This window comes from Myotis myotis, unplaced genomic scaffold (assembly GCF_014108235.1).
Source record: "Myotis myotis isolate mMyoMyo1 unplaced genomic scaffold, mMyoMyo1.p scaffold_m19_p_6, whole genome shotgun sequence".
Taxonomy (NCBI): Eukaryota; Metazoa; Chordata; class Mammalia; order Chiroptera; family Vespertilionidae; genus Myotis; species Myotis myotis.
The window spans coordinates 73824626-73848054 of NW_023416368.1; the positions used below are offsets into that span (position 1 = coordinate 73824626).

General features: G+C 49.3%; 1 protein-coding gene across 4 annotated transcripts in view; it reads right to left on the reverse strand.

Annotated features, from left to right (window-relative positions):
- Window positions 1–23429, reverse strand: part of GATA4 (GATA binding protein 4) — an 80525-nt gene that overhangs the window by 49959 nt on the left and 7137 nt on the right. For 2 of the 4 annotated variants that reach the window (XM_036315480.1, XM_036315476.1), the window contains exon 1: window positions 2895–3013. The exons of 1 other annotated variant lie outside the window; for it this stretch is intronic. The gene's annotated coding sequence lies outside the window, so the exon portion shown is untranslated. Of the gene's footprint in view, window positions 1–2894; window positions 3014–15319; window positions 15452–23429 lie in introns of those variants that run through there. One more of the 4 variants, XM_036315478.1, reaches the window with a different exon arrangement.

The window sequence follows — 23429 nt, forward strand, 5'->3', positions numbered from 1 at the left end:
AGGAACATAAATTGTCACTTTCCAGAACTAATCACTGGCCCATTCCAATTGCACTGAATGGATTTTCCATATAGAATCATTGGTCCAGCCGTGTCTGGAATCAGAACACCAAAGAGAGCGGCAAAGAACAGTTCACAGGACTTGATTATATGCTTATATGCTGTGTTTTGATGTTATCAGGCACCTTTTCTGATAAAATAAGAGCTCCCCGTTCTGAAGCACCTGTTCTGTTTAGGTCCCTCTCTCCGCAACTCCACTAAGTAAAAGCGTCTCTCCTCCTTTTACAAAAGAGGGGACTGAAGCCTCGGAAAGTTTTGAAACTTGTCGAAGATCAAAGTACAGGGGAAGGGGTGGGGGAAGGGGACCTGTAGGGCTCCAGGGGTTTGAGGCCCTCCACGACACTCCGTCTTTTCTCCTTCAGAGGAGGCAGCTACCCCTAACAGCGGTTTCTCTTTCATTGTAACAGTAAACTTACAAAGATATTAACTGAACTATCTGCTAAATCCAGGCTTTACCACTGACTGCATGAATGACTTTAAACGCCTTACTTAACTTCTTTCTCGGAGCCTCAGTTTCTTCATTTGCAAAACTGCAAATATTAAAGGTATCTGTCTTAGAGTCATGGTAAGAATTAAAAATCAATGGATGTAGAGCTACTTATACAGGGTCTATTAAAAAACTGTTATAGAAAGCACAAGAAAGTTCTACATAATTGTTGGCTATTATTATTATCACAGATTTCTAATGTACCATAAGAAAGTGCCTCAGATATAATGATAAAGATAAATGGTTATCTTTATTATTATGAAAAATTCTGGAGATGGAATCTTCTAAGTGCTTTTACCCATTTTTGCAACATCACTAATAATAACAATGAAAATAGCACTGTATTATATAGTCACTTACTGACTCCTAAATATTTGCTTTCTAAACTATACAATAAATTATTGGTTTGGTGGACATTTCCTTATAGTAAGAAGTTTGGTTAGAGGGCGGATACAAAAATTTTGACCTGAGATCACCAACATTCCCCTTTGAAAATGAAGGCAAAAAAACCCCCAAAAAACAAAACCTAATACCTCATAGAAATTTCTGCATTTGAGTAAGTAAATACATGGGTTTATCTTAATAAAATACCCACTATTTAATTTTTAGATCAAGTAGTTGACCTATTTCATTATATTTTCTGTAATACTCAACTTCTGCAGTTCTGAAACATAACATCGTGAGTTTTTTCTCACATAACTGCAGGAAAGGAAGGTTTATAATTTTTGCAATCCAACTTTCAATAGATGCTAACTTACAAGTTTTAAAATGTAAACGCTAAAAATGTCATAAATCTAACATCTGTCTGCCATTCTCTGTCTTTTTAAATAGCCCATGCATTGCCTCAGAATTGGACTACTGGACAATAGAAGGTGGAGAAAATAACTCTCTATAGCTTCCTGAAAAGAAAAAAAAACACCCATCAATAAATTAACTATTTCCTAAAAACGACTCTTGCTTTTTTCATTAACTGAGCGCTGGTCCAGGCATCCATCCGTTCGCCCGCGGAGGGAGCCCCGGGGGCCCCTGAGAATAGCAGAGGTCTGGCCTCGCTGTGCGGGCCAGGCCTATGTCCCAGTTTTCCCTCTATTTCTGATCACTCATCCCAGTTCACCCCAAATTCACAGGCCAGACAGGAAAGGCTATCTATCTGGGCGAGAGCAACCCACAGCCCTTTTCCGATCTCTTTCTGAGAGCCAGAGGATCCGGAGTGCCAGAATGTTCGCGTCCATTTACAGGTCACTCCTGCTCTTTGCGCTCAGCTCGCACCTTCGCTCTGGGCCTGCTGCGCGGAAAACTGTCACCCTCGAACACATTCAGAAGTGTAGGGGCATCACCTCGTCACCCGCAAGAAAACCTTCCCGTCTTCAACAGCCTGAAACCTGCTCCTGGCTGCCAATTCCCTTTCTGAGAAACACAGGAAAGACTTCCCCTGGCGCTTCCCCAGCCTTCCCTGCTTCCCCAACCTTCCCGGCCGCGTCAGCCTTGCTGCCCGATTCTCCCCAGGCCTTGGGGTCCCTCACCACCCTGTTCTCCCAAGTGAAAGGCCCTTCATTCCCTCAACACGGTGGCAGTTCACCACTGGGGCGACCTCCTCTCCCCTGGATGACCCTGCACCCCCACGCCAGCCCAAAGCCAAGAGAACAAGATCCTGGATCTCCTCCGCAAACCGTGGCCAGCAGAGGGACGTCACTGCTCTCCGCCCAGGTCCCGGCCCTCAGCTAGTGTCACCCAGAAACGCTGCGGGTGGGTAAGGCTGCTTTGTGGGGGCGTTTAGCTCCCGGCACCCCAGTCAGAAAGGCGAGGAAGCTGGTCCGAAGGGCAGAGAGACAGCCTGGGCGTTCAGCAGTCCTTTTCAACTTCAGAGCGCCTCCCTGGGGCCTCTGTCCCCCACAGCCACCGTGCGTCCCGGGATCACCAACGGGCGACACTTCTTGGCCGGACGGAGCCCCTCCACGTCCGAGCTGCCGTGTGCCTGCCCCGGGGTCAGCGGGTCAGGGTGATTTCTCACGGCCATCACCACCCGGGCCCTGGCCTGCGAGGTGCAAACAAGGGCTGGAGAAACTGCACGCGGGAGCGGGATTAAAACCGCTCAAGTTTATACCAAAAGAAGCCAAAAGCAACTTCAAAGATCTCTCTCTCTGCTTTCCCCCCAAATCTTACTTTGTTTTAAAGAAGCTGCTAAGCCAAAGGCAGAGCAGGCTTTGGCAAATCTGGGGGAAGAAGAGTGACCAACATCTCCTTTCCACCTACTAGTTACCTCTCTGTTCCCAGGCACACCAGCGCGGGGAGCTCGCAGTGCCGCGATCGGCGCGAAAGGGCAAGGTCAGGAACGAAAAAAGCCGTACCTGCGGGGGCTGGAGCTCCCAGGAGGGCTGCGAGTGATCTCCCGGGCCCAGAAGCTTTGGCCGCGGCCGCGGCGGTTCTCGCAGCCACAGTGCCAGCAGCCTCCGAGTCCCTAACTCGCCGCCTGGGTCCCCTCGCCCCTGCGCTCCGGCTCGCTGCTGCTGACTGGCCTGTGGGAGTCACGTGCAAGGGCGGGGGGCGGGGGTGAGGCAAGCCTGCAGTACCTCTGCTAGGCGTCCGGCTGCAGGGCTGCTCTAAAAACTACCCCAGCAGGCAAAGTCCAGGCGCAGAAATCTCCTTGCCAAACGCCAAAGTGCGGCCGCCAGGGCGCGTGGCTTCACCCACCGCCTTGGCGGAGGTCGTTTGGGTTTGCAATTTTGCCCAGGGTCAGCTTTATTAATGAACTCCTCTCTCCCCCTCCCCCGCCCTGCCTCCCGGTGACCCGGATCCGGCTTGGCCCTATACTCTCGGCCCTAGGCTCGGTGGGCAAGGGGCAGGGCTGATGGAGAAGGTGACCCACAAGCGGGTATAGGGCACTGGGTCACCAGGAGTGCCCAGCCGGCTATAGGTCTCCAGGGGGTAGTGGATGGTGGGGAACCCGCCTGGCCCGGGATTCTGGATAGGTGTAAGAAACACCAAACCTGGGACTGGCCCCTCAGATCTGAGTTCAGAGACGGGAAGCCTCCTTTTCCCCTGCTCAGCAGCTTCCTAAGTTGCAAGGCGCTGGCTCTAGCCCTCGATTTTACGTATTTATGCAAAATGTGCACCCCAGCCTGGCGAAGCTTCCCATCTCCTGCGGACTCTCCTTTCAGATCTTTCTGATTTCAGAGCAGCCTGCGGCGCCGCTACACTAATCCCAAGGACGTGGCGGGGGCGGAGGGTGGGGGGTGGTGCTGGGGAGCTCCGCAGTCCAGCAGGACTTCTCAGCCGAGAGGGCTCTCCCTACAGCCTCAGCCTCCTCCCTTAAGCGGGGGCGGGGAAGGTGGCTGGCCCAGGTTTGGAGTCGGCGTCAGTGCCTAAAGGCCCCAGCGCAGCGGGGCTGTGAGCCGGAGAGTCCCTCAGACAGGTCTAAAGGTTAATAGAGCAATCACAGGGCCCTATTACTGCGTAAAAATAACCCATCGATTACCGCAGCCTTCAGCTCCAGATAACAGCCGGCCGGTGGCTCTCACGCTTTCTGTTAAACCTCCCCCCACCCCACCCCCGCCGCTGCGTTTCTCTCCCCAGTGCAGACTTCGCATACCAGATTAGAGGGGTCGGGAGGGGGTCGGGATGCCACCCTGCATGAAACCTGTGCGGCTCCGAAGGAAGAGTAGGAGTGACACCGCTTCCGCAGTGGGTGATCGGATTGCCTGCCTGCGCGAGAGTAACCCCAGCGCTGAGGACGAGGCTAGGACGCGGGGACTGATGGAAAGGAAACCCCCAAAGGAATCGTAGCCAACTCGTGGGGATTCTTAGGAAAATCCCAGAGGAAGGACTGAGCGCGGCTGCGCAGGGAATTCTCTTTCCTGAGCTCAAGGTGCGGAGGTCCAGAGGGGCCTGAGAGCCAGTTCCCTCTTGCCGGGGCTCCGGGCGGGCGGAGCGGCAGAAGGTCTGCGCGCCGGGGACGCCCGCGCCGACGCTGCAGCCCAAGCGGCTGCCGTGGAAGCTGGGGGCGCGGGGGGGGGGGGGCGGTTTAGGGTCCCTTCTCCAGCTCCCCCAGCTCCGCGACGGAGCCTCTGCAAAATCGGGCGCTGCAGATCCCAGGCCTGAGAGCTTAAGAGGGAGGGGACCTTGGGAAAGGCAGATTCGCAAGGACACTCAGACCTGCACACTTTCAGACGCAGCGGAGGGGAAGGGTGCTCGCTCCCTGCGCTGTTGGAAAAGGGCCCCCTCAACCTCCTCGGGTGAGCGAGAGAGGCTCCAAGCCAAAGCCCTGCGTCTGGGGCCTACGAAGGCTTTCTGGAGAGTTGAAACTCTGTCCTTGGGAGAGCGGGTAGCTGCCCCGGCCCCTCTCTCTTCTCCGTGGAGATTTGTGGCTCCAGTGATGCCCAAGGTCTCACAGCCGCGACCCCCAGAAGGCGAAAGGGGCTGACCCTGGGAACGAGGCAGTGAATTTTTCATTTTATTTTTTTAGCAACAAGCCAGGAGCTTGGGGCAGAGCATCTGGAGGAGCGGCCATCTGAGCGCCCTCACCTAAGCCAAGGACAAAGGCCGCTCCCACGAGATCTTCCTCCAGTCGCGCAGCGTGGACCAAGGATCCAGGGCGCGGGTGCTGAGGTTGGCATTAGCTGGGTGACCTGCAGGGAGCCTCCCTTCACTCCCCCCCCCCCGCCCCCCTCCAGCCTCTCGGAATTTCAGTCTCCTCCTCTGTACAGTGCTGGGGGCAATACCAGGCCCTTCTCTCCGTGGCCTGGTTATGAGAACCCTGAAGAACGAGCTTGCTTTTTCTAAGCTATTGCTGGTGAGGAACCCCGTATTCACAGCACCCACCCCCACTCCTGGCCAGGCCCCGGACAGAGCGTTCCCCACACCTCCCGCGGGCGCTCTCCTGCTGGGCTGAAGCCTGGGAGCCTTGGGTTCGAGGAAGGCGCCCTGAGACGGAGACATTTCTGTTTCCGGTGGGGTTTTCTCTGGTTCCAGCGCCCCTATTTTCTCCCCAAAGGCCCAGCTCAAGGACAGTCCAGAAGGTGTTTGGCGAGCAGCCGGCTCTTTGGGGTGTTTCATTTTCCCTCACTCTCTCCCGCCTTCCTTCATGGTCTCCTCCCTCCCTTGGGGAGGCAGGAACCTCCTTGGCCGCCGTGCGTTGCCAGGAGCGGGGAGCATTTCAAGGCCTCGCTGGCCCGCCGGCCTGGAGGAGGTTTATCGGTAGGTTCCCAGGCTTCTCCCTTGTTCAGGAGGCGGCCAGGAGGGGGAGGGGGTGCTCTGAGGTTCGAAGTCTTAGGCTATTTTTAAGGAGGATGTTCCTAGGCTGCTGGGCTGGGATGTGGCCCAACCCCACTCACGTCCTCTTTCTGCTTTTCTTTCCCAGGCCCCACAGGGAAATTTTAATACTGTGAAAGTCTTTGACCTTCTTTTACTAAGGGCCTGGGTGTAGTGAAGAGTCAAGTCGTGAGATTTTTAGACAAATAAGAATTACTTAGATGTACTGTAAGCTTTTTAAAAATTTCTCTCCAGGACACAAGAATAAGTTGTGTTTCCTTACTCCGTTAAGGCCCTCGGGACTTGAGCCAGTCCACACCCTAGCAGAGGCGCAGTTGTAGGCTGGACATGGTGTACAGAGAAATCTGTACCCTAATTTCCTGGGGGGCGGCAGGGAAAGTTAATAAACGTGGAATTTACAGTGACACCAGCAAGGGTCTCCCTGGCAGTACAGTATTCGCCAGGTTTCCCGATGGGACCTGGGCGGCTTGCTTTAAGTGCCATGCCAGGTGCCACAATCTCACCTTCCGGAGGGCATTGGGCACCCAGCGAAAATCAGCCTTGGCTACCACCCTACCCGAAAACCAACGCTGCCTTAAAAACACGGCCCCCCTGCCGAAACCGGTTTGGCTCAGTGGATAGAGCCTCGGCCTGTGGACTTGAAGGGTCCCAGGTTCGATTCCGGTCAAGGGCATGTACCTGGGTTTCGGGCACATCCCCACTGGGGGGTGTGCAGGAGTCAGCTGATCGATGTTTCTCTCTCATCGATGTTTCTAACTCTCTATCTCTCTCCCTTTCTCTCTGTAAAAAACCAATAAAATATATTTTTTAAAAAAACAAAACAAAACAAAAAAACACGGCTCCCAAAGTGTCGTAATCGGGAACAAGAAGCCCAGACAGAGCACCACAGAGGGGAACACAGAAGTCACCTCTCTTCCTATGTAAGGAATTCCTTCTGAGATGTAGACGCTTCTTTGCGGACTTGTGCGCAAGGACTAAAGTTCAGACAAGCAAAGTGACCCGTGTGGAACGTATGCCGCTCCCGGTCCCGACCTCACGAACTTCGAATCCTCGAACCACGCCTGGGCACCACTGGCCCGATTCCACCTCCCTCTGCCACACTCGGTGCTCACTCGCGCGTGGCCCGCCCTGCCCACCCTGCCCTCCATTCAACTCCCCGCAGGCAGAGCCGAGAGAGCCAAAGTGCTGAGCGAGGCCGGTCCGGCTGGTGGAAAAATGGAGAACGAAATAAGCTGCCTTGGACACCGGGAATTCTTTGTGGGGGCGGGGAGGCTTAGAGACCCTCGCCTCTTCCTCTTCGCCCCAGATACCTAGCTCAGCATCCCTAGAAGCGCCCATCAGCCCTCCCCCTCCCAGCAGGCTATCTTGAAGAGAGAAGGCAGCAAGCTTTTTTATTGTCTAGCTTTTAAAAAGCCGAATCTGTGTTGCAAAGTGAAGCCAGGCTCTTCCTCACAGACCTCCGCAAATGCTTCCTGGTGTTTCCGGGCCTGAGGACCAGAGTTTTTGGCACACCTCTTCACATTTATAGTCATTTCCAGATTACAGAACACTCTCAGATTCCATTTTCTCAAGGAAACAACAGCATCGCCAGAGGGAGAGAGAGGAGGTGTTACCGTCCTCGTACAAACGGAACTCCAACTCGGAGACCCAGAGAGGGTAAGACTCTTGGCCAGGTGACAACGCTTAGTTCTTTTTTCCATTCTACTTAAAATCGAGTTTCCATAATGAAACACTTTTTAAATCCTCGTTTGCCTTTCAAATATTCCTAAAGTTTCTTTAAGGAGTACGTCTGGCATTTAAACATTAAAATCAATTTAAAAATAAAACAGGTTGTTCTCATAGTCTATGCGCTCGTGGGAAAGAAAAGCAAAAAGGAGTTTCCACATTTTCATTAAGTTCGGGAAGGATGCCAGAGACTTTTAAATGGGAGGGCAAACTCCTCAGGTTCCGAGGCACCAGCGGCCAGAACAGAAACCTAGTCCCGGCACCGGCACCGGCACCGCGAGTCCGAGAATTCAGAGAGCGTCCCTGGTCCCTTGCCCTGCTGCCCCGCTGACTGCGGCTCATATGCCCCTCTTACTCCTCCCAGCTTGGCTCCCTCTCCCTCTCCTCATCCAAGGGCCTTGAACAAACAGCAACCGGGAGCTTCCAGCACCCACTGCCCACTGTCCATCTGGGGCACACACTGCGGGGATGAAGCTGCCAACTCAGGAATCATCTTAGTGGTGTGGGCCCCAATTATTTCACTGGGGGGTTCTCCCTTTCCACGCCCCCTGGTTGGAATGCTAAAGGTGCCCAGTCCCGAGAAAGAGCATGATAAATGTTCTTGGAATATATAAAATGTTAATTTGCACCCTAGCTGGTTTTGCCCACTGGATAGAGCATCAGCTTATGGATTGAAGGGTCCTGGGTTCAATTCCAGTCAAGGACACGTACCTCGGTTGCAGGCTCCCTGCCCAGGTCGGGGGCATGCAGGAGGCAACCAATCGGTGTGTCTCTCTCACATTGGTGTTTCTCTCTGTCTCTCCCTCGCCCTTCCACTCTCTCTAAAAATCAATGGGAAAAAAATCCCATTAAAAATGTTAATTTGCTTTATTCATAGGCCTTATGTCCTTTGGCTGGCTATACACATTTATCTGTGGTTGGTTATCCACATCTCCTCCCTCCCCCCCCCCGCCCCCAGGTAAACTCTTTGAGGTCAGCGACCAAGCTGGCACGTAGTAGATGCTCAATAAATGTATGCTGAGTGGCTGACACTACAAAAGGTATTGCTAATAGCATCTGTCGGGGTTGGAGAGAGTTGGAGAATGGAACATCCCCTCAACAGGAAATCTGTCCCCAGGTGCACAGTAGATGCCTAGCATCACCACCATTTCTCAAAGTAGGATGCTGGGGCCCAGGGCAGATATGGAGAAAGTGTCCTAGTCTGTGTCAGTTCAGTCACTTGGCCAGCGTGCAAATCTCCCACCTAAATTTTGGCTGTCCCTAAGGAAACCAGTGCCCTGGGCTCTGGGCTCTGCAGGAAGAAGGACATTTTCTCCACTGCTTCTCAGAGAGTGAAAGGGAGAGCGGAGTAGGAGAGAGAAACATGGAGTTGAGAGAGACACCTGGATTGGTTGCCTCCTGCAAGTGTCCCCACCAGGGGCCAGAGCAAACCTGAAACCCAGGCTTGTGCTCTTCAGTGAGCAGTCTGATGCTCTAACCACTGAACAACACCATCCAGGTCCCAGTGTGCAGGGTTTTGGAAGTCATGTTCAGCTAGAGAACCCGCGTTGGCACCCAGGCAGTGGCGATCAGCGAGGGAGGCCGAAGGGCTCCTCGGGGACAGTAGATGGACAAAAGTCGCCAGATGCACAGTCTCCCCTGGCATGGAGGGCCCAGACCCATAAATCCTGAGAAGGTGAAGAGACCCAGTCAGACACCAGGACCAAAAATACTTGGGGGGATGGCGATGGAAAGAGACAGAAAGGAGAAAAGGGGGGAGACCGAGGAAGACAAGAAGAGAGGAGGCCGGAGGAAATACTTGGGAGCAACGGAGCCGGCGTGAGACAGGCCTGAGAACACCAGAGAGGGGACAGGACTCATTCATTCGTTTATTCATTCATTCTATATTTATTGAACACTTATGCTGAGATTCAGCAAGGAGGAAAAAGAAAAGGCTGCCGCGGGCAGCTTATATTCTAAAAGAGGAAGATGAACAGCAAATAGCTCAAATATATAGTGGTAAATGGTGGAGTGTTATTGGGGGGGGGAGGGGGGAGAGGGAACACATCAGGCATGGACAGGCAGAGAGAGCAGAGAGGAACCTCAGGCCCAGAGAAAAAAGACAAGATAGGAGTCAAGGAGACCTGGAGACGGAACTAGAGAATCTAGACTCCCAGAGAGAGGGGAAAGCAAGCCAGAGAAATGGGAGGTAAAGGGCCTGGGCCAGATTGGAGTAGAGGGCACAGGACAAGGGCATGGTGGATCCATGGAGAGTGGAGGGCCCCCTGCCCCACCGCCAGGCTCCCGGGGAGGGCAGGGATGGCGATGGGGACTCTGGCAGTTGGAGCTCTGCCAGTCTCCTGACTCCACGTGCATATTGTGTATGGGGGGAGGGGGGCCTTGTGGGGCCACCAGAGACGTGGCGTTCCCAGCGCCAACTCGGCCGCTTCCGCACCCGCCGCCGCCTCCCCCTCGGCCTCGGCACCCTTCCCCTGGCCGCGGAGCCGAGGTGACCCGGCGTTGGAGAAGCCGCCCAGGCAGGCGCCGAGACTTGACGCAGCCAAGTGGGAGACAGGAAAATGTCACGGAAGCGCGAAGCCCAAGTGCGAAAACAGCGTCTCTCGCCGAAAGCCTCGCCCGCGCGGGGGGGGGGGGGGGGTTGGGGGGGTTGGGGGGGTAGGTTCGCATCGGAAAGACAAGGACTACCGACGGAAGGAGGCTGCTGGAGGCTGCGGGGGCGGGGGCGGGGGGGGGGGGCGGGAGCTGCGGTCCTTCAAGGCAGTGACACTCCAGACAGGCCTGGGCTTCCCAGGAATGGACAGTAACATCGCCTCACATGCCCCCCCGCCCCCCCCGCCCCCCGTTACAGCAGGGGCCCTAGAGAGTGGGCTGCCTTTTCCCTAACACCCATCGTGCTTGAAGGTAGTTATTGTTGGGAAATAGTTTCTTGCAACAGTAGAGGAAGGAGGGAAGAGGCATGTTGCTACCCATGGCTAAACCGACCTATTGGAGTGAATAAAAGGACTGGAAGATCCCTGGCATTGCATTTCTTTTGAGCTTTTTTCAACTTTTTAAATATATATATATATATATATATATATATATATATATATATATATATTTACTGATTTCAGAGAGGAAGGGAGAGGGAGAGTGAGATAGAAATATCAATGATGAGAGAGAATTATTGATCGGCTGCCTCCTCCACGCCCCATCCTGGGGATCGAGCCCCGAGACCCAGGCATGTGCCCAGACCCGAGAATCAAACAGTGACGTCCTGGTTCATAGGTCCAGGACCACTCAGCCGGGCCTCTATTCGCCTTTTCTCCACAATCACCGTGTATGTGTGTGTTTGGTTGAAAGACAAGGGCGTGCTACCTTGAAAATTTGCTTTCTTCCACAGCCCCGTCTCTCTGCAGCTAAATGCTAATGAACAGCAAATTGTCAAAGGGCAAGGAACTGCAGGAGAACAACGAAGAAGCAAAGGGTCTGAGCGAGACTGAATAATCAGCACCTAGATGACGGACGGGGAGCTGGCAGGATTTCCCTCATGGAGGTGCAGAGCTAGCCCCAGGGGTGTGGGCTAACCTTGTCCTGTCCTTCCTCCCCCATCTCATACCCCCTCAGCACAGGGGCTGGCCTTTCCCCTGTGAGAGGCAGAATCTCCCCTCACCCATGAAGTCTCTGCAGTGCCCAGTTCCAGTAGCCCACAGTGGGCTCGAGGGTGGGGTGGAGAGCTCAGAGCAGAGAGTATAAGACAACGCCTTATCAGTGAAGAGTGATCATTTTGCCAATCACCAAGTGAGAAATTTGTCTGCTCCACTTCAAAAGCCCTAAATTCTCATCCCTCTCCCCCCTTTTTTCTCCCTTCTCTTCCCTTCCCTTCCCTTCCCTCCCTTCCCTTCCCTTCCCTTCCCTTCCCTTCCCTTCCCTTCCCTCCCCTCCCCTCCCCTCCCTCCCTCCCCTCCCCTCCCCTCCCCTCCCCTTTTTTCCACATAGCATTTTTGTCAGTAACTCTGACAACTTCACCTCAAACTCTATACATAGCTGCTTAGCAAATGTCTTAAATGGAATAAGAGCATTTCTGGTATCTTTAAACCCTGCAGTTTTATTCATAATGGCCCCAAATTGTGAACCACACATATGATCCTCAACAGGAAAATGGAAAACCAGATGAGGTACATCCATACAGGGGAACACTAATCAGGAACGAAAAAGAAAGAACTACAAATACACCCAACAACATGAATGAATCTCAAATGCACTACAGCTGCAAACAAGAGGCCAGACTCAAAATTCTAAAGGAACCCAGGTATATGACATTCTCATGTGGGGACAGAAAACAGATCAGTGGTTGCTGGTGCAAAGGGTTAGGGACGAGGCAACTGCACAGAGGGAGGAGGAAATTTTCTGCACTGTTGGAAGTATTCCATGTCTTGCTTGTGGTGGTGGTTACACCTTTGGTGTATTTGTCAAAACTCATAGAACTATACACTAAAAAGGGTGAATTTACTGTATGTAAATTTCACCTCCATAAATCAGACTTCTAAAAAAGCAGGAGGAAAAGAAAGTATGGCTGGGGCAAGATAAGAGCCTCAGTCAGTTCTTTCCAGTCTTTAGGGAGACTCCACATCCCTGGTACATGTTTGACTCCCACCTTAAATACTTCAGAAGGATGATTTATCTACAAAAGAAATCTTTGCATCACTTTAAAAAGGATCCAGCCCAGTCCACTGCATGGCTCAGTGTTTGAGCATCAACCTATGAACCAGAAGGTCATGGGTTTGATCCCTGGCCAGGGCACATGCCCAGGCTGCAGGCTTGGTCCCCAGTGTGGGACTTACAGGAGGCAGCCAATCAATGATTCTCTCTCATCATTGATGTTTCTATCCCTCTCTCCCTCTCCCATCCTCTCTGAAATCAATAAAAAATATTTAAAAAAATAAATAATAAATAAAAAGGATCCAGTTTCCAAGGTTGGTCTTCTGCATGCTCTTCAGCAATGGTCGCAGCAGACAACCCTGGATATAGCTCAGTGTAAATTTGATACACACACATTCATATTTCACAGTGGGCTGTAGGTAGGGAAGGTGGCATCCGAGGGAGGATTTTTTTTCTATTTCTCCCCCTGAGAGTCCTGAAGCCAGGCAGCAGGCTCTAGGGATTGCTAAGTCACTTTCTTTATTTTATTTTTTAAAAATATATTTTTATTGATTTTAGAGAGGAAGGGAGAGGGAGCGAGAGACAGAAACATCAATGATGAGAGAGAATCACAAATCAGCTGCCTCCTACATGCCCCACACTGGGAAGGGAGCCCTGCAACCCGGGTCATGTGCCCTGACCTGGAATCAAACCATGACCTTCTGGTTCATAGGTCGATATTCAACCACTGAGCCATGCCGACCAGCCAGCTGGGCCATTGCTAAGTCACTTTCAATAATGCTGACACTCACTAAGCAACCTGTTGGTGGAGGATGGAGCATGGGAGACCCAGCTGGCCAGAACCCAGTCAGTCAGGGGAGGCTGGGTTTTGTCCAGCTGGTCCCATGAGGCAAGAGTAAGCCAAGGGCTGACTCTGAAGGAATGAGTTTGCCCCTGAGAGTAGGACTGTATTTCTGAATGGACTATGGGAAAAGCATTTGGTGAAACATTGCCTTTCCTGTATGAGGTCTTATTCAAGCCTCACAACAGTTCTGCAGAAGCTGTTCTTTAACTCTGATTTTTACATCAATCAAACCAGCTGTAGCTTGTGATGTGCACATGGCTACCATGTAGGTGAATGGTAACTGGAAGACAGTGTGTGCTGTGCCAGATAAAACCACACTTCGTACCTGCATTTACAAAAACCATAATCTAGTGGGCATCACAGAGAGCCTGGAAGCATGAACTCCTGGGCTACAGGATGGCTTTGCGGCTTTGCTACCTTCCTCTTCTGCTCAATAAAAATGGTGTGTGTGTGTGTATGTGTGTGTGTGTGTGTGTGTGTGTGTGTGTGTGTGTGTGTGTGTGAGAGAGAGAGAGAGAGAGAGAGAGAGAGAGAGAGATTGTGTGCGATCATTTCTACTCCTGCCCAGAGGTGTTGATATCACTGTTTCTATCTCCAATCAAACCATAGTGGTACTAGAGGGAAAATTAGCGTTAACAGACACCCAATGGTCAGCAGTTTTATCTCACCTTCTTCCCTTGGATTTAAAAAAAAAAAAAATCCACACTAATAAAACACCACCATCAACACAAAAAGAGCCCCCACAAAATATTGTGTTTCCTGTTAGGAACAAAGCACACAGTTTGGTTTTGTCAGTTTCCCTAATTCTCTCATGCCCTTTTAGGAGAGCTTGCTAAGTAAGCTGTGGGAGAACCAAAAGGTGGGAAGGGAAGAAGTGAATCCGCCCTGGGAGAGCTTGGTGGAACAGCAGCGTTGGGGGTGGGGTGGAAAACACTGGGGGCCACCATAGATCTGACCTTACCCCCTGGGTGGCTTTGGGTAAATCAAAGCCCCAGAGGCGGCCAGTCTCCTTCTTTGGAAATGAAATGAAATCGGATACCATGCTCTGAGAGTTCTCTCAGCCTCCATGTCCTCTGGACCTGAATGATCTGAATTCCCTTCTAAGTGTTGCAATGCATACAGTAAACATTTATTGAATGCTTACTACGTGCCAGGCACCATGCAAACTCTGGAGATAGAAGGATGAACACACATTTCCACCTTTAAACTGTTCGGACCAATGAGGAAGAGTCCTGACAACAAGCAACGGGAGCAAGTGCTGGAGCAGATCAAGTGCACGAAGAGAAATGTTCCTTCCTTTGGGGGAAAGGGTTGTTGGGAGGATTCAGTAAATGAATTCTAGGACCCTCGGACCCCCCCAACCCCCCCCCCCCCACTTTTGCCGCATTTACTATTCTTTTTCTGGACCTCATCGCGCGCACACACACTCGCGGTGACCAGACTTGGGGCAGGAAATGTAGAGTTCATGCAATGACAGGCACACCCGCAACCTACAACCGGCACCCCTGCGTATGGGTCCTGGGTCCCGCAGAGCGCCAATGTGGCCGCGTTCGGGCTGGGAGTCGGGGATGCGGGCTCCAGCGTCCATCTCCACCTGGCCCAGTGACCTCAGGCATGTCCAGCCTCCCACTCTGCCTCCCAGTTTCCCCGTCGATGAAACGTTCCGGTGGTGCTCGAGCGGCTCTAAGCTCCCTTACAGACCTTTAATAACAAGTGAACACATCCCTAAAAGACACCACGATTCAGAGGTGGAAGAGAAGTCAAATCCTTGTTGACAGAACAATGCTGTCTGGGAGCCACACGGGTCTATCCGGGGCTTACACACAGTCGGCCCGGCCGCCCGGTGCACCCGGGCGTCTCCCCGGGGCGGGCCCTCCCGCGGAGGCCACCGGCTCCCGAGCCCCGCGCGCCCGGCCCCGCGCCGCCGCCCGCCGGCGTGATGGATGGCCGCGGAGCCGGCGGCCTGTCAGGCCTTATTGATGAGGTGCGCGCTGACGGCCGCCGCGTAACCCGAGGCGGCAGGAGGCGAGCGCGGGGAGGCGGGCGGGCGCAGACTCGGCGGCGCTCGGGGTCAGCCCCGGCCGGCCGCCCCCGCCCCGGCGGCGCGCCCGGGCCGGGCTCCGCGGAGGGGGCGGCGGGCGCGGAAGCGCGGCCCCGCTTCCTCTCCGCGGGCGCCTCGCTCCCCGCCCCCGGCGCCCCTGCCCTCGCGGCCGCGGCCGCAGCCCGGTCCCGGTGCCGTCGCTCCCTCGCGGAGCCCCCTCTCCCGCTCGCCCGCGCCCGCAACTCCGCTCTTACCCGGGCGCCCGGGGCCGTGCCAGCTTCCAGGCCGCGGCGGCCGCCCGCGCTCCCCCGCGGGTCCGGGCGCGCCCTTGAGGCGGGATCCGCGGCCGCTAACGTAGCCGAGGCAGCGCAGTTTGGACGGAGGACGGCCGGTTTCACGGAATCGCTCCCGCGAGACGTGCGAGGAGGAAAGTCAGGACGCCGGTGAATGCGCCACCGAGCTCATTAGAATGTTAGAACAGCGACCGATAAGCTAAGTAGGTCCACAAAAGTAAATACACCTTCAGGGAAAGACGGCAAGTTTCCAGCGTGCTCCCCCCTCCCGTTTTGTGCAGTTTTAATTTTCGAATTGAGCAAGAATTCTTTCATAAGAGCGAAGACGCCTGCTCTGTTTGAAAATATAGGATCGCGCTGAGCTCGGTCTACACCTGCCCTCTGGCTTTCTCCAGTTCGCCTCCCTCCATCTTGTGTTTGTCCCCTTTTCCTTCCCGTGGCCCTTCCAGCAGGAGAAGGAAGGCTGCCACGCCAGTATGCCAGCGCCTGACCGACTGCAGGTTGCCTTAGCTCCTCTCTGCCTTTCTCGTGAAACCCCCCACGGCCACCTTCTCTGTTGGCGACACTAATGTCAGGATCACGAACCTATTACCTGCAAAGCATTCTCAGTTCATGAGGAGTCAAGGTGTAAGTCAACGCTGGTGACAACTTAATTCAGACCTTTAAGGGGCTCACGTTTTGGGTCCCTCCCCTACTTTGAGTCCAGGCCTAGCCCGGCAGGTAAAGGGCCCTAGTTCTACATTAGGTGTGACCTAAGAACTGGAGAACAGGGAGTCTTTTCTCTGGAGCAGAATAGAGAGAAGGCAGGGAAAGATGCCAGGTTGGTGTGTCCAGGACACTCACTATACAAGGAGGGTCAGGGTCTAGGCAGCAGGTGAGGATGATGCAAGCGCATTGATCTGGGAATCAGGAGTCCTGGGTTCTAATCTCGACTCTGCCACCACAGGCAAATCACCTAACTTCTTAAGCTTTAGTTCCTGCCTGTATGATGAAGAGACTGGATCCCTTCCTACATCGACATTTTGTGACTTTAAGGTTTCCCAAATGGATATCACCAAATCCTGCCAGTCTATACCCCAGATGATTCTATACCAAGGGGCTTCTTCCTGGTCCTGTACACTGGAAGCCCAGGACTGCCAGGCCTCTAAGTCTGAACCAAATCATAGCCCTAGTGAGGAACCAAAAATGTTAGGCCAGTCGGAATGTGTATGCTAAAAGCTTAGACTGCAGATAAAAATTTCAATCCATTTTCTAGGCAAACAGTTATTAACAGGTAACCCTGGGCACTTAGGATATGCAAGACATGGTGACAAGTGCATTGCATGGATTATCTTATTTATCTACAAAATTACTCTATGTCCCCCACTTTACAGATGAAGAAACTGAGGCACAAAACTATTAAATAATTTGCCCCACTTTCTAGGTGGCAGAGTCAAGATTTACAGGTAGTTTGATTCCAGAACCCAAATACTGCCACTGGTACTGTGAGGAATATAAGAGGGGAAAACAAGGACTTTCTTCTTACATATCCTCCTGTGTGTGTGTGTGTGTGTGTGTGTGTGTGTGTGTGTGTGCTTTGTTAATCTTCACTCAAGGATATTTTTCCATTGATTTTTAGGGAAAGTGGAAGAAAGAGGGAAAGACAGAAAGAAACATCGATGTGAGAGAAACACATCAATCCGTTGCCTCTTGCAACCCTTGACCAGAATTGAACCTGGGACCTGTTGGTTTGCAAGCTGACACTCTATCCACTGAGCCAAAATGGCTAAGGCACATGTCCTCCTTTTTTAAAAAAGTCCTTTTTATTTTTTAAACTTCCATTCCCACAATCAATCCCTTTCCCCACTCTGATTCCATAGCCTTTAACACCTTATATTTACGTATATTATCCACATGTCTGCCTGTCTACATACCCCTCTCTCCCAAATTTCAATCCTCTTAAGTGAACAAATCCCATGTTTGGTATTGTGTTTTCCATAGTTTCTAACATATAGTAGATGTTTTTAAAAGTTTGTTGAACTCAGAAAATTGGAGTTTCCAACTTGTGCTTATACGGTGTAAATCTGTCCTTTATGACTGAAGATGTAGTACCAGGCATGTGGCTGAAATACACGTGCCGTGGTCTCTTCCACTGTGTGCAAACAGAGAGAAGCTCACGTGCAGAAGATGCCACGTGATGTCTCACTAGTACCTTAGCTTGTGTGCCTCTGTTGGTGGGGTGACCATAACCCCAGGTACCTTTGGCCCACATATCAGTCAGCCTCTCCCTGACAATGACACCCAGAAAGGGCTACCGATTTATCTGGAGTCACACAGCTATTCAATGGCAGGGCTGGGAGTGGGTGCCCTGGGACCCTAGGTGTACCCTGCTCTTCCAGATCAACATGCTGCTGTAGGAAGTGATATCGCTGTCTATAAATCTGCATCCCAAGGCCAAGCTTCCCTCACCCTGATGCAATCACCAGGGGCAGAGGATTAGCGATAAGCCAGCAGTGAACTCTGAAGTAGTCTGGGAACCTGGTTACCGCTGCTGCCCCCACTCTCTGCAGGAAGATGGAAACAGTGACCCTGGCTCAGCCCTGGGGTGGGGGTGGGTGGCGGTATGAGGATGCAGTTCCAAGGAGTCATAGACATTCAAAACTGTCATTTCACGTCCCTCATAGACCATCTAAAAGGGGCACTCAGTACATATTACATTTCTAGACTCTTCCAACCTTTCTGAGGACTCAAATATCTAGCCTTCAAAATAAAGAAAATAAGGCAACAAAGTGTGTGTGTGTGTGTGTGTGTGTGTGTGTGTGTGTGTGTGTGTGTGGAGGGGTGCATAATGGGCAGGGTTCTGAACTTGGTCCTTGTTCTGACTCATTGTTTCCTAGGGTGATCATATGTCCACTTTATGCCTGCTGTCCTGTGTCCTGTGTGAGTATTAGTACACACATTCACTCATAGTTTCACATAAGTTAAATGGTCATTCTTTGTCACTTGAACTCTTTGAGCCTTGGTTTCCTCATCTACAAAGGAAAGGGTTTTGAGTAAATATCTTTCAAGTTTTCTTTTCACTGGAAAATGCTTCAATTTTATGAATGTGGGACTCATGGAGGAACTTCTTTTCTCTGAGCAGCTGAGAGCAAAGTCATTTATGGTTTTGTGACTGCTCTGTTATTGACATTGGACTTTGGGCCTCAGATTTGATTAAAATAATAATAACAACAATAATAAAATAAACAGCTCTTCTGAATAACACATGAGAATTTATTAGAGCTCACCTCCCAAATCAGCAAATCATCTGTTAATTTTGTTCATTTTTGGTATATGCTACAAATGGTATAACTGCCATTGGCATCCGAATACTCCCCCTCCCACCTCCCCACCAGTTTGCTTGTATTTAACATCTAAATGAAGGATTGGGTTCTTAATTAGGGCCATCAATTCACTGTCCAGTTTTTATCCCCCCTCCTGCCTGTGACATTTTCTAACCTCATTCACAAGATAAAGAAACGTTGTTGGGGACAAGGTTGTGGCAAGGCCACCTCCTCAGTGAGCTCCTTGTTGTGGCTACTGCAGCAGTCAGGCAGTCTCCCCTTTCCTCCTGTTCCCAAGCACACATTCCCTTTACACTGGATGACTATGCCAGGTTCCAGTGTGTGTGTGTGTGTGTGTGTGTGTGTGTGTGTGTGTGTGTGTGTGTGTGTGTGTGTGTGTGTGTGTGTACTCTATTCTGTCACTTTGTTAAGCTTTAAAAAATCCTTGATAGCTAGGATGATATTTAATAATTCTCCATATTCCCCACAATACCCTGCACACAGTAGGTGCTCAGTACATACTCAAAAGAATGAATTAATAATTGAATAAATCTGGAGGCCAAATATGGAATTCTGTGTAAGAAATGTGCCTATTTATAAAATGCAAATAGTTTTCCTGAATATCTTTCTCTTTTTTTTCCACCGTTCAGAAGATCTCAGGCACAGCCACATTCTAAATGTGTGCCTTTGTAGGCCACTTGGTTTTCACTGTTTTGATCTCATGGGGGTGGTGGTGGTGGGGGGGGTCCTTAAACTGCTATTTGTGTCCCTTTATAACTTGCACCTTGGAGAGCCTGGATGATAAATGAGAGATGAATAATTCCTTATTGCTACTTATCTGCTGAATCTATAAACTAGTGTCAGCATTTACTCAGTTGGGTTTAAAGCTGTGCCTGGTATACTTATTAACCTGCTTAAAATAAGCCATAAAAATGGGCTTGGTAGGCAGTTGTTTTAACTAATTTTTAAAAATGACACTGGTCATTTCCCACTAACCCATGGGGTGACCTTTGGCAAATCACTTAACCTTCCTGAGCCCCACCTGCAAAATGAAAGGGGCGGGGCTAGATCAGCTTTAAGAGGCTCGTGGCCCTGTCATTCCTTAATTCCATGATTTTCAGATGACTGAAATAAAGGATCCTAATAATACCTATTAAAGCAATGACAAACCAGTTGTATAGACTATCTCATGAGTCCTTGGAGGGTGAGGGAAGCAGTGTGTGGTAGTCAGAGCAGGGCTTTGAATTTTATTCTTTTACTAGTGGTGTGACCTGTGGCCAGAGGACATCTCTGAGTGTCAGTTTCCTCATCTATAAAATGGACATGATACTCTAATACTCACACTGATTACCCCAGAGACCAATCAAATGTGAGGATCAGAGGGAAAATATATGGAAAAGAACTTTGAGAAATGCTTTTCATGGTCCTCAATTTATAGATGAGGGCATTGATTGAAGTACTCTTTGGTTAATCAATTTGTAGCAGGCTTGTTTGACTTCTCTGATTCTATCTTGATTATATGTGGAAATCATTTAAAAAAACTATATAAAGATCGAGCACTTAAGATGCTTTTCTGAGGTCTATGGGTGTTCAAGAAAAATCTGTGCCTGATGAGACATTTCTGGCATGCTCAATGGCACAGTGATAAGAAAATTAGTCAATATCTTCCCGGCCCACAGACCTAGGAACTCCTAACTAGATAGAAAACAAAGCATTTTTCGAAGGCTTTGGAAATGCACACCCTACCCAGCTCCAACTTTCCTCACTTCTCATACTCCTTGTTTTGGGATGCACCTTGGCCATGTCTAGGGTACCTTGGTCTGTTCAAGGCTTTGGGTTTGATTTCCTTCAGAGACATGTGCAGAGAAACCAGTTGTTGCAAGGGATTTTTGTTGTAGAGAATTCAGTCAGCAATGTGTCTGGAACATGCTCCTGTAAAAATCATTCTTCAGACTAGTACTTACCCCCATGCCTGAACAGTATGGGGGGCTGGCAGATGTGGCTCAAAGATCAATATGACGCCTGACTGGACCCTGCTTGCAGAGATGAGCTGACTCAGGTCTACAAAAAAAACCCCTAAGATTTTGCAGTTCTATCCAAATTCTATTCATATCCCTTTACCAATAACCAACCAACCAAACAAACAAAGGCTGACCTTGACCTTAAAAAAAAGTATAGAGCTAAGAGAGAGATAAAAGTGGGATTTTAAGTCCATAACCCTTACTGTACTCAGACTACAGTTTTTTATTTGCTAAATGTTTATTTCCTAATTAATAACAATGAAACTGACCTCCATGTTATTTTTATCTTTTGTTGACGAAATGTGTTACATTAAATTAAAAATCTCAGTGCAAGATATTTTGAAGTTGCCCTAAATTTATGGTGGGATTTTGTTTCTATTTCTTTTTGTTACTACTCTTTCCCCAACCCCATCCTACACTGTGTTTATAAAGTGGGAGGAAGGCACTCTTTTTTATTTTTATAAACAGCTGCTTATTTCTCAAGAAATTAAAACTATTTCCGTTTCAAAAAATAGCACCAGACTTTCATTAATATTTGCAATTCATCTGGTCATCAGTTGAATTCTTAGTAGTTGACTTTCTTGCTTTTACAATGGTCTTCTCTTCTGAACACCCTCTCCAGCTTTTTGGCCACCACTAAAGGACTGTCTCCCCTCCCCTGCCCAAGTTCCCTCCTCTTCTGGGGTCTAAATAATCAGCTTTTAGTTGCAGCTGGACCAGCACCTGGCCTTACATTCCACCACATCCTTCTGCCAGAAAAGGGAGTTGTGAGGAGAGAAAAGGTTACAAGAACTTTAGACTATTGTTTTCAATTTCAGAAACATTCAAGGTTGCAAGTGAAATTCTGGGACAATCTGGATGGTTGTGGAAACATTTTCTACAGGGGGAGGGAGACCTCTGTAGAAAAATCACTCCCACCACTTCTAAATGTCTCTAGCCAGGAATCAACAGTCCAAAACTATTCTTGGAGTTTGAGTCCATTGAGTTTTGAGAATTCTAAAGCTGACTTTTCTAAAATGGATGTTTGTCATAAGTAGGATAGTCATGAAATCTTAGGAAGTATGACATATCTTCAATCTAATCAATCCTCCCCGTCCTCTCAAAATATTTCTTTTCTCTAATTTCAAATAGACAAGAACTCATTGTAGTTCATTTGGAAAACACAGGAAAGCATAGCAAGATAAACAAAATCCATCTTTAACCATAGAGAATATTAATGTTCTCTCTTTCTTTCTCTGCCCATCACCAGTTTCATACTGTAGAGTATTTTGCTATCTACTTTTTATTTAAAAAAAAAACCCATATATATATATATATATATATATATATATATATATATATATATATATATATATATTACGAGACAGTTCTATTTCATTAAATATTTTAAGGAAACAGTTTGATGCTACATTATGGATTCTTGCATAGTTTATGTAAGCAAGCTCTGATTGTTTGGAGTATATGTTAGTCTCTGTTTTTCACTACAATAAATGATGTTTGGCTCTGGCTGCATAGCTCAGTTGGTTAGAGTATCATCCCAATATGCCAAGGTTGTGGGTTCAATCCCCAGTCAGGGCACATACAAGAAGTGACCAATGAATGCATAAATAAGTGGAACAGGGAATCAATGTTCCTCTCTGTCTTCCTCTCTCTATAACATCAATAAATAAAAATTATTTTTAAATGTTTGATGTGTACTTGTCAAATTCACATAAATTTTTGATTAGTATAGCATCTTGTAAACTTCTGTTTCTTCGGGGTCAATTTCTACTACTGGAAAAAGTGGATCAGAGGATATGAACACTTCTAGAAAGTGTTCTTCTAGAAAGGTTGCATCCAAAATCCCCACTACCAGCAACATTCAATTTTGGGTAAGATCACTTAAATATATATTTATAAATTTGTTAGGTCAATTTCTACCTCTTATTAAATAAATATAATTTCTGAAGTGTTTTGAAGCCACAGGTAAAAAAACAAACAAAACCACACACCCAAAAACTAAACAAAGCCAAATAAAACCAAGAAGTATATTGATGCCCAGCTGGAGGAATGACATGTTGGAGATTATTTCAGAGGACTCTGTCCTCTGAGGTTTGTGAGGATTTCAAAATATAAGAAAGTGAAGCACAGAGATGCTTATAATTTGCCCAAGACATAGACATGAAGTTGTGGAGATAGATTCAAGTCACATTATTGGAACACTGGAGTCTAAACCAGGGGTGGGCAAACTTTTTGACTCGAACGCCACAATGGGTTCTTAAACTGGACCGGAGGGCCGGAACAAAAGCATGGATGGAGTGTTTGTGTGAACTAATATAAATTCAAAGTAAACATCATTACATAAAAGAGTACGGTCTTTTTTTTTTTTAGTTTTATTCATTTCAAATGGGCGGATCCGGCCCCTAGTTTGCCCATGGCTGGTCTAAACTCTTATTCTGACCCAGGGACAAGGCACACTTAGTATGGCATCAATTCTAAAGTTTCCAGAATGTTCTTTGTGATGAGCTTATTGTCCAGAAGTTGGCTTTCATAGCTTTTAAGTTTTTAACTGTCAAATGAGAATAATCTCAGATTAGTTCTGAGGGGAAATTTAACCTTTGAAAAGGTGACATCCTCAGCTATTGAGAAACACATTTTTATAACTTATTTGCAGAATGTGCCAAAAGTAGAAGTGAAATAACGTGTTGGAGGTCACCCAGCTTGGAGGTGGGACTAGAATCCAGGCTCTGGTGATTTGGGCTACTGCCT